General features: G+C 31.3%; 2 pseudogenes; both read right to left on the reverse strand.

Moving 5' to 3' along the window:
* Positions 1-2,041: 2,041 nt before the first annotated feature.
* Positions 2,042-9,214, reverse strand: LOC149553339 (DNA (cytosine-5)-methyltransferase DRM2 pseudogene; annotated as a pseudogene).
* Positions 9,215-13,966: 4,752 nt separating this feature from the next.
* The window catches only part of LOC149553340 (clathrin heavy chain 1-like), a 38,107-nt pseudogene continuing 35,761 nt past the window's right edge, over positions 13,967-16,312 (reverse strand).

The following is a 16,312-nucleotide window of genomic DNA, read 5'->3' on the forward strand; positions in this document are numbered from 1 at the left end:
AAACTCAAGATAGGGTATAGGATATTGTAAAAAAAAATCACAGCATTTAATAATATTACCAAATCAACTATTGATCATCGGTCCCAATTCTTCCATGACCCAGTAGCTAAGGTGTTAAAAGTACATACGCGTTAAGATCCAACCCACAATCAACATCTTCCATGAAAGCAAAGGTAGCATTAGAGGAAGTAGTAGATTTTATCATCACATGAAAAAACATCTGGCAACACCCTTGTGAAAATTGTACAACTTAAACTTTGTCCAAAATAGTATAGAATCTGCATAGCCCTTGCCATACAAGCAATATATAATACATGTATAACCATAATTAAAACAAAGAAAATGGGTGTCAAATTGAATCAATAATACACCCTTACAAATATTTCCATCAAAAATTTAGACCCCTTAAATCTTCAACATGCTTCATTCATTCAAAACTAATTTATTGCTCCCCTTACATCTCTAGTTACAAAACTTAAAGAAATAAAGCTTATCTCCTAAATATTGTTATAATATTTGAAGTGAATAGAGATTTGATCTATTGTATTCAATGATTTCACAAGTAATTATGAACTGACCTATTCTTTAGGAAAAAAGATTTTAACAACTTGAAAAAAGACATTCAACTACTTAACTATATGTAAATATAGCACTAACCTACCAATGCCAAACATCCAAACCACAAACCTGTAATAGAAATAGTCAAAGATTGGAAGATTAAGTCACAAACCTATTTTAGGCACTTTAACTATTCATTATTTTTTTTCTAGAGTCCTTCATGTTTCTAAATTGGGTGGTACAAGGAGGCTCCTATCAGGTGAATCCAAAAACCATGAGGGCAGAACATCTAACGGTAATCCATTCTGTGAAATTTTGAATTGAAGATATCAATATATCAATATGAACCAAGATATCAATATGCTTGTAGTTTGAAGACCCACTTTCCCTTTTACTATACTTGTGATGTTTCCTCATAAATTTTTGCCACTATCATTTATTGGATACATGGTGGGGTCATTGCTATTCCATCTAGTATATTCTCTATAACAAAAATATGGGATCGCAGATAGCAGACTTCAATCTATTTTTTTATTATTCTAGTAGAGTGTCGAATATTTTCATTGTAACAAATGTCATTTCTTGATCACACTAAAATCCCTCGCATGTGAAACCCTTGTGAAAACATTGAAAACCCACGTGCGTGAAACACAAATTGAAAGTAAGGAATGTTTTTTTTTTAAATTATGTATAAGCCTCGTGTTGGTCAAAATTTTGACCAACGTAGGGCTTATACATTAAAAAAAAAATTCTTTGCTTAATATTCTAACCAACCTAAACTTATTTAGTTAATGGTCAAAAATTTTGGTAGAAAAATGAGGTTAAATGTAGTAGTGCACTAGTACATTTGACCCCATTTATAGACCAAAATTTTTGACCATCTAATAAAATGGGGTCAAATTGGTCAAAATATGTAAGACAACAATTTTTTAAAAATATATATATAAGCCCATGTTGGTCAAAATTTTGACCAACATGGGCTTATACACTATGTCAAACTAAAATAAAGCTTTGTTTGCTACCCTAATTTCATTGTTACATGACTGTGGGAAGATAGCTTGTGTACTTAATCATTTCCTACACTAAATTTTGTGGCTAGGAGTACATGCCAAAATGGTTTTACAGCTTCAACGCCAACAGGGTTTGATAGCTTGGGTTCTTTGGTGCTTGATTGTAGCAAAGGAGAGGTTGTGAATGCTTCAAAGTTGACATTGAAAGAGAGTTTAGAAGCAAAGGCTCTTGAAGCATTAAAGATTCATTTTGAAGCTAAAAGAAGGTAGTGTGAAAGGATTAATTCACACTTGGTAATGTTGAAGAGCCTCCTTTCCAGCATTAGAAAGGCAAGTTGAAGTTTTGATTTATAGATTGACATTTGATTAAATTTTGGTTTGTAAATTTTGTTAATGTTCAGCTATGCATTTTTTTTGGTTTGGAAAGCCTATTTGTTGGACATGTTAGCTAAACTGCACTAACACAAACTATATCATTTAGGGTAAGCTTTGGTCAATTCTTGCACATCTTCCTTCTGAATCAATGTGTCTATTTGTTGTGTTTTTTTCCACTAGGAACTAAGTGTAAGCCTTTTTTTTGGACATATTTTGACAGATACAACACATTTTAATTTTATCCCTAATTGATGGAGAGAAACCTCTGCTCTACCTATACCAGAGAACAAAGAGAGGACTTTGATTCCACTAAGATAATATGCTTTTACTGTAGAGAAATGGTATGCTACTGTGTTAATTTGGAATACATTTCCCAAACATTGAAGGTGTTCTATCATAGATGACACTCCCCGAGTGTGATCTTTTTCAAATCCCAATACAAGCTCTATCTTGTGAGGCTCTAAAGGGGCCATCTAATCTGGCCCCATCCATATCAAGTTGTTCTTCTTGCACATGTGAAGTATGTATGATTTCTTACTCAAAGATGGTTTACCATGAGATCTTTTAACTATTGACCTGAGTACCTGGCATTGTACATCATTGGCTCATGAGTTACATATGCAATTCAATTTTTCCCTATGATCCTAGGAAGACCAATACTTCTTTGTTTGAGGAAATGCTTCATGAATAGTAATAGGAGGTAGAGGCAATAGATGAAATCTACCTTCTATTGGAAGGCTGTGTACATAGCCTCTTGGTCTCTTTAAAGCTGAAAAGTACTTGGAGTCAACAAACTCCACCTCTATACCATCAAAATGCCAAGATATAGTCTTGCAAACATCCTTTGGTGCAATGGCAACATTTTCGAAATAGAAGAATGGAGGCCCTTGCATAAACTCCTTCAATTTCTTGGAATGGCCTTTTGTAGGATAGCCAGGAACCCCAAAGCCCATTAACCTCTTATGGACTAAAGGGAATTTAGTTTCCAAGCTACTTATGATAATATCTTCCTTCTTTCTTTTATGAAATTTACTCTTGCATGCCTATCCATCTTGTTTCTTCTTTCCCTACAGATGAACACATTATTATATTCTTATAATTAAATTAACCACAATGAAAAATAGTTGTAATAGTGTTGAAGAACATGTATGATATTAAAGCATGGAGGATAAGTGGGGTTACTTGATTGCATTTGAGAACATGGATTCTAGCAAAACTAACAAAATTAATAGCATGGATAATTGTACAAACATTTAAAAGTAGTTGTAACCATGCATATGTTTACATTGCAATAATAACATTGTAACATGTCATTTGTTCCACTTGTTGTGTGTGTAGAAAAGAATGAAAGTTGGTACCAATTGTATGTAGCAATGTGAGAGAACTAGAGCATTCATAGAATGAAGAAGGGAAGCTTTAGATAACATAAGATGGGGAATCCACTTTTAGCAAAGAAAAGGGCTTCATAGTGATTTTTCATGTAGTTATCATTGTTGTTGTTGCTCAAATATTATATGATTTCAATGGTTGTTTGGTGTGGATGGACATAGTTTTGGCCTTGTAGATGTAATTGTCTTGTAGGACCAAACTTAGTACTTTGATGGCACTCAAATTTAAATACTTCTACTTATTCCTATTCTTTTCAAAAAGTTATGCAATTCCAAAAAAGAGCACTTCATTTAAGTCTATATCAGAAAGTTTGGTTTATGGAAGATGGAGGAAAATACTAAAAGGACAATTTGTAAATATCAAGTGGTAATTTGAAATTGTCAGATCCTATCAAGGTAGGCTATAATGGCTAAGGCAATTTTGAAACCATCCAAATGATAATGAAGCTGTAATTTTTCATGAAGGGGGGTTTTGTTGATGACAAATGAAATTTGATGTCAATTGTTAGATGTTTTCTCTTCCAAATGTAGTTATAAATTCTTATGGATTGAGAGAATATTCCAACATCTATTTAAGGACATGAGTAAGTTGAATTGGATAATGTGAGGAATCAAATGCATCCCATAGTGAATTGGATCATGAGCAAATTGTATTACAGGATTCAGGATAGGTACATACCAAATTACAAAGCATAGTGTAGAGAAAGTGAGAGAACAACATAAAAACCATGCTAGGAAGACTATGATGACTACCCAACTTGTGTGGAAGAAGTATTCAAAACTCAAGAATAATTGAAAGATAGAAAACACATTGTTTGAATTTCTTAGATGTGTAATTTTTCTAAGTAATCTAAAGAAGCTTGAAAAAATGTGTAATTTCCTTTTCCAATTAGTTGTCACAATCTTGAGGTTTATATAGTAAATTTATGCCTCTTTATAGCTTGATTATTTCTTTTATCTTCATATTTTGATTTCTAAATATAAAAATCCACAATCATTTGACTAAAAATTCAAATAGTATGGTTTGGATTAAAAATAGTTTGAGAGCTAATTAGCACAAGAATAGCTTGTAGTTGATAACATATATTGATTTGAAATTTTTTTTTCATTTGAGTTGATTATTGAAGATGGTGACCTTATATTTATGAAGGATAATCATAGATGAGTTGACTCAAGCTGGTCATTAGGTAGTGATGGAGTGATTTGGGGAGGAGTGAACTTGTACAACTAGAGATGAACAAGTTATTGCGGATAATCTTGTTACTACCTCCTTTATGAATAGGATGGTTGCAACTACTTTTTTGACATATGTAAAAAATGGCAAGTTCCAACATCTCTAAACCAATTTTGGGAGGATTGGTTCTTCTCAATTTTGTACCTTTCTTGTTGATTCTGGTGACATAGATTTCTAATTCCAATTTTGTATACAAGAAAACAATTTAATGCATAATAAATTTTTCTTTTATATCAACTTTCAATATCTTATTTTAATTTTATCCCTTCTTGTATGCATGTTTGTATGGTGGATGTAATTGATTAAATTTTTTGTTTATTTGAAATTGATTTAATATGGAATGCATTATGCAAAGTACCTTTTTAGATTTTTTTTCCCTAGGTTTCTCTATTTTTGAATGAATTAAAATTGTGTTTTTTTTTTACTAGGATTTTACACAAAGCCTACCCTATGTCAATCAAAATTTTGTTCAAGTCTCAAAACTATGGACTTTTTAACAATTTTACAAAAGTTACCCAATTTATTTTAGAAAATGATTGATGATTTTCGTATTTCAGCAAAAAAATTGTCTGAGATATTTAGATATAATGATGTACCTAAATTTTTTTTATACTTGATAAAACAAAATAATGATGTCAATGTTTTGGATTGTCTACAAATAGCATTAGGGATCAATTTGAAATATAGATCTCCTCATCACCTTGAGACCAATGGTCATATAGATAGAATTGAACAAGCTTTGACATATTTAGGATGTATTGCATGGATAAATATACAAGAGAGAATAATACTTTCTCTTAATAGAATAACTTTTGTTATTCTACCCTTGGGATGGCACTTTCTAAGGCATTCTATGTTATAAAATATAATATTTTTTAATTCTATGACCTGACAAGAGATAATTGGGTAAATGTGATTAAAGTAATAGAGGGACTCAAACTATTAAGAAGAGTTTAGCAAAGAAAATATACAAGAGAATAACTTTTAGATGTTTTTCAATTATTTAACAACATTTCATCATGTATATTCAAAAATTATATCATTTCTACCATTGTAGAATGGATGCCTACAGTATTATTGTCTAGTTTCTAGGAAAAATGGTCCAAAAAATTACTCAGCAAGTCTACAAAACAAGAAAAAGCATTTGCTCTTGCATGGACCTATGCAGTAGCCAAAATGATTGTAATTAGGATACAATGAATTACAATCGAGATCTACATATCAAGTGATTTAAAGTTTTGAATGAAAGTCTGGTGCACATGCTTTGATTGAAATATGCATTATAAGCAAGCAACATTAATGTAAAATAGTTTATAGCCTTAAATTGAAAAATCAATTTTTTTGTGGTTAAAAGTTCTATAGCCTACAAAGTTAGAAAATATTCAATTGTGCATGAAATCAATAAGAGGAAAAATAGTTAGTTGTGTATAAATAATGCTTTGAAGTAAATGGTCTAAATTGGCCTCCTAAAGTAGACATGTACATTCTCTTTTCAATAGATAAGGTTACATGTACACATTCTTTCAATGCATTCTATTATGATATACAAATAGCCATCTAAACATTGCATGTTTGTCATCAATTATTTGTGGCATCTTTGTCCTGCTGAGCAGAGGAAATAGAAAACATCTCCTACCTAAACCAGACTACTTATCTAATTATATTAGTTGAATCTACTTCTTTTAGTTAGTTCTTCCAAATGGTAATGTTTCATGCATGTTTCATCTACATTTATGTGTTTTTATATATTGAAAAGAAATTTCCACTTGTTGACACAAAATAATGTCAAATCTAGAGGAATTGTGAATGTGTCTAGGCAAGTGTTTGAGTAGTTTACATCATACAGTATGACCAAACTGTCGATATATATAACTCTCACATAGTTGCATCTAGATTCATTCCTAATCAATAAAAAAATTGAGGGAAGATTATGTCTAAAAATTTGAAGGACTCTACTTGAATACAAGTGATGGGAGTTTCTATATTTGTTTCCCCTTGTAATTTATTGATATGCAATGATTTGTATTTCATATTTTTCATATCCCACAAAAATTGGATGAGCATTTTATTTTTATATAATGTCAACTATGCACAAAAATTTATGGTAAACCAATAATCTGCAAATGAGTTCCCACTATTATGGTTGGTTCATCTTCCTTCAAAAACTAACACTTATCACACAACAACTACAACATAATTTCTTAGTAGGAAAGACAACTGATGTGGGACTAGTTATGTGTTGGTGTCTTAGGGACCTGCCACTACTTGTTGTCAATGCAAGATACATGCTAGAAGCAACAACTTCTCATTCAAATGAAATGAGACTGCAAACTGACATCATTTTCTTCTTGCATATTTTGCTAGGCCATGTGTTAGAAGACATTCAACAATCATTTCCACGAACTTTATTTTGATGGTAGATAAATGTAAAATGGAAATAACATCTAGCAGTGTATTTCTATCAGAGAAACCATTTCACTAACATAGGCTTGATGATAGAAAAAGGAGTTTCTTATTTTGTGTGTCATCATATACAAGAGTTTGACAATTGTGCAATGGTTGTGTCATTCAATTACATTTTAATATTCTAGATTTTAAAATTATATGTGGTAAACCAAGATCAATGAGGTTGTTCCCAATGGATCAAGGGTTGACTTGTTGGTATAAATATTTGTTTAGAATAAATCCATCCCGCTTAACTACCAATCATGGAAAGCCACACAAATGCATGATAGGTTTGTGAGTAAATATCCATGATTACAAGGCCAGTTCTTCACCTATTCCAACATAAGTCTTATTGTAAACAAAAGGAGGAAAAAAGAAATAGAGGAAATAAAAGAAAGAAAGAGTCTCATGTGCAACATATATCCTCTTATAACTGAAATAGAGCTTTATGAATCATGGATCACTAGTCCACAAAAGTAACAATGATAAAACACATACGCATTAGACATTCATAGACATAATTAAGAGTTATACTTTTGAGAACACTCATCTACAATGCAAGACACATACACTTAGGTTCCTTTGTTGATTAATAAGGAGTCAAAAAGTGTTATATATATGAGACTCAATAGAACTTTATGAATCATGGATCACTAGTCCACAAAAATAACTATGATAAAACACATACACATTAGACATTCATAGACACAATTAAGAGTTAGAATTTTGAGAACAATCATCTACAACACAAGACGCATACACTTAGGATCCTTTGTTGATTAATAAGGAGTCAAAAAGTGTTATATATATGAGACTCAATAGCTCATTTACATGAAATGGATTCTCGATCAGCATCCAATATTGTAGCTTAATAGGGTGAAAATTTGGAAGATCAGTGAAATGTATCAAGCATATGATACTATTTCTAAGATCATTAAAATGTATCTAGCATATGATACCATTGCTAACTTTATTTCTAGAGAGAACCTCTAGTACTTGAAAGCCAAAATATTTCAATAATGAGAAATTTAAAAAATTATATTCCTACCAGTTTCCTACCAATGAGCTCGAGCTATAGCTTTCACACTACCAAGACAATGAATATTTGAGGCAAATTGTGTAGTAATAACTCTTCCTTTTGCAAAAGCAATCTTTGCTGATATGCTATGGCAACATTTGTTTCACTGGTAGTTCTTCCAAGTGAAAGAATGTTTGTGGAGTCGCTCATCATCTAACAATAGAGAAAATTTTAGGAAGGAGCATAATCTAACAACTATCAAGTACATTTGATATTCCAAGCACTTTGATGGACCATAGAGAAGCTAATCAATTCCTAAGCATGGCAAATAAAATAGCAATTTTATAATTCACTGACACGGATTAAATAATAATTATATAAGAAGTATTCAATTATATTAGATGCAAAACCTTGATCCTTGGGAAACAACCATCTATTCATTGATTTTCCACTAAGACACTGAGTCAAAGGTATTCTATTTCCATTTTTCATTTGACACCCTACTAACAAACAAATAGAAAATATTTTTAAAACTATATCCACAAAAGTCTTCATCAAATGGGTATATGAAACTTCAATAGAACAAAATGATATGTGAGCTATAGTTAAATAATATGGCTCTAGTTTTTTATTAAGATTTTCAACTATTATACACCATTACAATTTTATTTTCAAGCTTCTTATGAAAAAGGATTTGCTGGAAAATAGTTAGAGGTCATTCAGTGAACTAGAAATTGAAAGCTTCTTGAAATCTAGTCAAAAGATTGATGTTAGATATTTTCTAGGAAAATTGAGGGATACAAATCCCTATCATCATCTCAATCCACATATATGATGTGGCTTTGAAGTTTTGAATGGTTCAGTACTAAATAAGCTTCTCAAATACAGAGTAAAGAATTGTTTGGTCTGGCATCTCAAAATTCTCCCTTGATCCCCTAAAATCAACAACATTCTCATCTTCCAAGGAGCATATATTTTGGCAATCATCTCAAGCACTAAAACATAGAAGACAATAGCATAGCATTGATTAGATACATGTCAGTAAGGATAGATGGGAGAAGGGTGTGTGGAGATAGTAGGACCTTTTATTAGACTAAGATACAACACCCATCTCAAAAAATGCCGCACTCTTAGAGTGGTGTAGGATATTTGTGGCATTTTCTACTTGTAATAATAGCATACCCATATTAGCCATGGGCAGAGGTAGAGAAGGTCTAGAACAGATGACTTCAAAGCCACGAAAAAAAATAATTGTTTCACTTCAAACCCTAGCCAAAAATAATGGTTTCAGTACTTACCATTTGCAATCCATTATATTCAAATTGAAGAATCACATGCTTAGCGACCAATCCTCATCATCATCCGTTCTCCCTGCTTGGGGTTCATATCATATTGATATGTAGTTCAAAGAAATGCAAAGTAAATTTATCGAGAATACTCTCCAGCATGCACGTCAAGAATACAATGATAATGGGCGTTAGGAAATTTCCTTTTTACATATTAAGCTCATGTTGGTTAAAATTTTGACCAAAACAGGCATGTATTTAAAAAAAAGATAGGTTTCCTTGCATATTCTGACCAATTTGACCCCATTTTATTAGATGGTCAAAAAATTTGGTCAAAAAATGGGGTCAAATGTACTAGTGTCAGACCTTAAATAACTGATTCACCCCCCCTCTCAGTTATTCTAAAACATTTCTAATAGAAACTCCAATGAACACTAGTACAAAAACAACAATATATGATTAAATAAACTACTAAAAATTGAAAATATATGACCAATTTTGATCATGTGACCATTGGTAGTTTATTGACGATCATTAAAATCACAACCAAATTCATGACTAAACTATGTTAATCATTAATTTGGTCATTAATTTGATCAATTATTTGGTTGTTGATTGTTATTAAATGGTAGTTTATTTGGTGGTTTATTTTGTGGCTTATTTGGTAGCTTATTTGGCAATTTATTTGGTGGTTTTTTTTGGTAGTTGATTGTTATTAAATAGTAGTTTATTTGGTAATATATTTTGTAGTTGATTTGGTAGTAAATAAGGTAGTTGGTTTGGTAGTATATTAGGTGGTATATTGAATTGTATATTGGGTAGTTGATTTGGTAGCATGTTTGGTAGTTCATTTGGTAGTCAAATCGGTGATATATTTAGTAGTTGATTTGGTAGTTGACTAGTCATTTATTTGATAGCTAGTTTGGCCATTTATTTATTCATTTCCATTAATTAGTACTAAATTTAATTATGAAATGAGTAATTTATTGAATACCATAAATTTTTAAATTTTAAAAAAAATGATATTGAGTTGAACTAAAACATTAAAGAAAATAAAAAATATTACACATGAACAACACTAAATTAAAAGAATGATTCAATATCATAAATAAAAAAGGTAACTTGGGATTAAAAGTTTAATGCTAATATATATAAGTAATAAAATGTCCAAATTGTCTAAATAATATACACGTAAATATGATAAAAATTTTCAATGTTGTCTAAAAGTTTCCAACTCTTTCAAATACACCTCAATAATTAGAATATATTTAAACACTTTCAAAATAGCACAATATAAAGCAATGGGCTAAATTTTCTAAAAAGAATACATTGATCAACTATGTTTTTTTTTTTCAAATACTTTAATGGCCACCATGTGAAAGTTCCCTCTTTCTGTTTGAGATGAGCAACTCCATCTATTTTATCTTCATAAGAAAGTAGTACATTACTTGTGACTGTTGTAATGTTTACATTGACATCTCCAATTCTAGTATGGTTTTCTCCATATAAAATAGACAAGGAGTGAATAATCCCAATACCACAAACATGACCATCATACAGAGCCAAATCTTTAACTTTATCTCACTCTTTGAGTTATCAAAATATTTCTACAATAATAATAATAACATACTAGATTGCATGGGTAATGAAAGGCCAAAAATATAAAATGCAATATTTTCATTACTAAAGGTAAAATATTCTTGTAAAAAATTAAGGACACTCACATGCTATTAAATAAATTGATAATGGTAAATAAATTAATAATATTGGGATTTTAATGATAAGATTCTAAAAAATGACATATGAAAAATTATGAGCATGAATGTATTATGGTAAGTATCATGCCCAAAATTTAGGGCAAAACACAACAACTTTTTTTGAAAGGTAACATATAACATAGAGATTTTAACATTGCTATACTAGGTTATAGAAGACTAAAAGTTTAGGATAAATATCGATTATGATTTTAGGGTTTCAACAAAATCTTAAACCTTTAAACAAATTGACCCTTATCGATGTGGTGAAGGTCTAATTCTTACTTCTAGGGTAGATACACTAATGAATTTGATAGCATTACAATATTTTTTCTATGATCGTGATGGAGGTATAGTTTTTACTCAAATGAAAACCACATTCCTTTCTATAGACATTGGAATGGGTTGATAAGTCCTTTAAGAACATATTGAGTATTTCCTCACTATATTGTTTATGTAATTAAATTAATGTTCACTTACGAGAAAATTTAGTAAATTTATATAAATAATAAATTACATCACCTTTTAAGAAATCTCTAAAAGTCCATGTATCCAACTCAAGATGATAAATAAATAAATGAATACTATTTAACCTACATTTATACTTAATATACACCTCAATAACATTTTTTATACATTTTTTAATGATGAATCACAAGATATAAAGTGATATATATTAACACCATGTGCTTCATTTGATGGGAACACAACCCAAGAACAGAATGGACACAACAAAAAAGGGAAATTATATTAACTGAGAAAATAAGCTAGTACAAATAGTGCAGAGGAAATAAACTTCAGAACATGCCCTAAGGGCTTACAATAGCATAAATCTAGAGAATATTTCTCCTTTTAGCACCTCCTCTCAAACTCCACTCTGAACTGCCTTTTACAATGCCAAAAATCTCCTTAAATAGACCCCGAAGGGTTAAGGACTAGGAGTACATTCTAGAAAGTGCTAGTAGGCATCCACCGACAAAATAGAAGGTTCCAGAAGCTATGTTAGAAATCGGTGCAAATCTAGAAGAATCCAGAAATGGTAACCGAACTTTCGGGAGGCATAACTTTTGAACCGTAGCTCCGATTGACGAACCGTTTACATTTTCAGAAAGCTCTCGAAGTGCTCTATAGCCCTATGGACTAGCTTTGCTCATACCCCATTTTTTGACCCTTTTTGAGGTCATTTAATGCCCCAAACTTGACTTTGAAGCATTCTTAGGAGGTCTCCAAAACTCAAAAAACTGCAATAACTTTCAAACCATGGGGCCTATTGACGTGATTCTTTTTTTGGAATGCTCTAAATCATGATTACATTCATCTGGCCAATTCACACCTTCTAGTTTATCGAAATGATGGCCCAAATACATGCTCCTATTTTTTTGGGATTTTCAAATCCATTGATAGTTGAACTATGAGAGTTGGAACCTTTATTTGAGCCAAATGGGTATCCAAAAATGTAAAGACATGAAACAAAAACTAAGTCTAAGTACATTTTTTTGGGTGACACAAGATTGCCCTTATACCTCTAGATGCTCCTGCATCATCATTGATTATATTACCTAAGCTATGTAATAATAAACATTTAATATATACCTTTACTATATATAGCATCATGGGAAATATATATTATAACATTCTTATAATGACTATACTAATATATCCCTATTATACATATTCCTAATACCAAATAACTATCCTAACTATTTCACCAACATCACTTTTTTATACTAATAGTACCAACTATCTCTTTAACAAATTATATTAAATAACTTGCTAATGCTACCTAGTTAACAATAAATCTACACCCTACTAATACATGCCTCTTAATAATCTACTATTGAAATCCATATTAACACTAACTAAGATACTACTAATTTCTAATTACTCTCTAACCTACTTTTCTAACCCATAACCACATCATCTCCAAAGACACATACTACTATTTAACCACTAACCAATAACAAACTTCATCTAACCTATTTTATTATCTTTTATTTTTTGCCACTATACTCTAAAATGTATTACATCCTTATAATAAAATTTCTAACCCCTACCTACTAATCACCAACTATTCTTAACACACACCTCACTAGCTATCCTAACTATGCTAACTCCAAGACAACTTACTAACCTAAAAGTTGGTAGCCTTTGGAGGAATTTTGGGAGGTGAGATAGTTGGGGGGATATGGGAGTCATGTGACTCCCCTTCCATTAGAAGGTGAGATAGGTGGGCTACCTTTTGACACTTACACATGTCCTCAACCCTTCATTTGTGTGGGCTTGGTTGGCCTTGAAAAGGGTGATTTTAATTTTGTGTTAGTTTGTATTATTTGATTTGCCAATAACATGGTTGCTCCTCCCAAGGATGATTTGGCTAATGATGAGATGGAATTGGGGGGAAAACCCATGAACAACCATTTCCACTTGATGCAATATGTCAATGGGGTTTCAGGTTTCCTCCCTTTTTGATATGTGTGTAGATACACATAAGGGATCAAGGGTACACTATAGGTCTTCTTGAATGGTGGAGTATGGAAGTTAGTGAGATAAGGTGTCTAAACATGCTTCTTTCTTTTTTTTATTGGTTTTCCCTTAAGTGGATCGACATGCTAGGGGAAGGTAATAAAAGAGTTTCTTATTTTTATTTTGTGTTTGACTAAAGGAACCATATCCTCCTCTAGGAACATGATCATTATGTACTTTTCAAAACATTCATGAACAAGCATGAAAATTCAAAATCTACCTTAACCTATGAAAAAAGAAAAACATTATTTATTGCCCTACAGTTCCAAAATAAAAAAGTAAATCTCATTTTAATTACACACTTCAACAAGAAAATTCAAAATATACCTTAACCTATGAAAAAGAACAAGAAAATATGATTTATCAATTACATACCTATTCCAAAAAATACACCAAAAATTACTATGCAAGCTCATGATCACCTAATTGAGAACTAGTTTCCTTTGCATTCTTGTAAAGATTATCATTTTTAGATAGTCCAACAGACTACCTCGATCTTCCTACTTTATTGTAAATGAAAGCAACAATATGACAAAATTAAAGTTCATGTTTCTCAACCTAACTAAAATTGAAAGCCCATTCAAATAATATTCAAATGCTTAGTTACATCCCATTTGAACTTAAATTAATGAATTAAAATAGGTGTCCCTCTCACCCTCTAAGAAAGTCCTATCTGATCAAATTTTTCATGCATATTTATAGATTCTTGAAGCCTATCATAATCTTCCTCTTCTACATAAATCTCATTCAAATCCTCATGAAAAATAGCTACATTGTTGCTCTATATCATGATCATGTGTGACTTCACAAGATGAAGATGTCTAGCCTACATAACAAATACAATAGAACAAAATAAATTCATATGAAATTATTTCAAACCAAATAGTTTCTAAGGGAGACATCTAGAAAAAATTAATATCCAATTGAAATTTATCTTAGTAATCCTAAGAAAGAGCAATAGTTAAAAGAGTGGAGAGGCATACCTTACACATGATCTCAACCACTTGTATATGGTCTATTCTAAGGGCAAGTACATTTAAGAGGCCATTAATAAGATTTAGGTGTTCTTGCAAATAAAAGTGGACAACCTTGTACTATAATTAAACATTGGCCACTTTAACTACAACATCTTTTAATTGCATACAATCCCTTGCTTCTAGAGAATGGTTCATGATAGTAGTAGCAACATTCTCATATTCATCATCTTGAATAAATAAATATGTAAACTCCTCCTAGTGTTGTTTTTCATCACAAACACGGATAAGCTTGGGTATATTGAGTCATGTTGAAACTAATTTGATATGTTCCATAGGCTTATCTAGGCAATATCCAGCATACATGATGCCCAACTTTATAAAGATGCCCATATGTGCACACTCCAACTCCAGGCGACTTTCCATCAAAGATATGAGTTCATCAAAGTGACCCTTGTAATGATAGTAATCACTAACCTCTTCCAAGTCAACCACTTGAAGTAAAATAAATGTTGAAACACCAAAAACATCTATCTTTCAACTTCATAGTTACAAATAAACACTACTAATTAACTTTCCTAAATTATGATGAAAAGAAAAAAGGTGATTTATAATGAAACCATAAATATCCAAAATATTCTCTCTATATGTCACAATATTTATTTACAATGAATAAACCACATAGAAAAGAGCTTATGCTAGTAAACCAAATACCTATATAATGATATTCAAAGCATAGATTTGAGCTAATCTAAACACCTCGGCATCAAAATAGGAGAAATATACTTCCTTCCATGTCTTTGAACTATTTTCCTTTCAAGTCTTATCAACTACTCCTTAGAATTGACCAAGTTTGACAAGAGCATTGTCAAGTTTTGCCTAGTTGGAAATGAAAGTGAAAATTATCTTAGCAGCCTCATATAGAACTTCATCAAATAGACAATCCCCCACACTTTGAAGATTAGCAACATTTTGTTTCAAGATAAATTATTTTATTTCACCAAGTCTATCATTCTTAGCATATGCATAGATAAGCTCACTGTCAACTTTTGGTTCTTTAATCCTTTTCCTTATAATGAACAAATACTTAACTAGGTCATGATACACACTAGTTAGCTCTACTAGCCTTATCACATCAAGGAACTCTATAGAATCAACAATACAAATGAATGATTCAATAACATCATTGACCATTCCCTCCTCATGGTGTGCCTTTGCAACTTGACTCTAGATTACATCCTCCTCAACACATGACACAAACTCCACAACCTACTCAATTCTTCAAATGTTGTCTAAGAGAACACTAATAGCTTGAACATTTAGATTAAAATTCTTAAAGATGGAAAAGACCTCCTTATACAACTCTACTCCAATAGAAAGTTCCCAGACTACAAGGCCATCAACATTATCCAACCTATTAATAGAATCCATTACATGAGACTTATTAGCCTTAATGGCTATCAAAAGGAGAAGATTTTGTAGATTAGGATTTCTAGTGAAATAAATTTTTTAGAACAATCTTCTCTAAGAGTTCAATCTACTCATGTGGTAGATCAACAGTCATAAATGAATTCATTGTCATAGACACCTAATTTGGATTTTTTCTTTTAGGTAAAGTAGTTGATACAACTTGATCAATAAGTTTCCTCTATAATGGATTTTTGGGCTTAAGAACTTTTTCCTTGAGTTTAGGTTACATATGCTCAACAACATACCTAAACAAAAATGTCACATACTTTTTGGTTAG

This window comes from Cupressus sempervirens, chromosome 6 (genome assembly GCF_028749045.1).
Source record: "Cupressus sempervirens isolate cs-2001-9-10 chromosome 6, ASM2874904v1, whole genome shotgun sequence".
NCBI classification, from domain to species: Eukaryota; Viridiplantae; Streptophyta; class Pinopsida; order Cupressales; family Cupressaceae; genus Cupressus; species Cupressus sempervirens.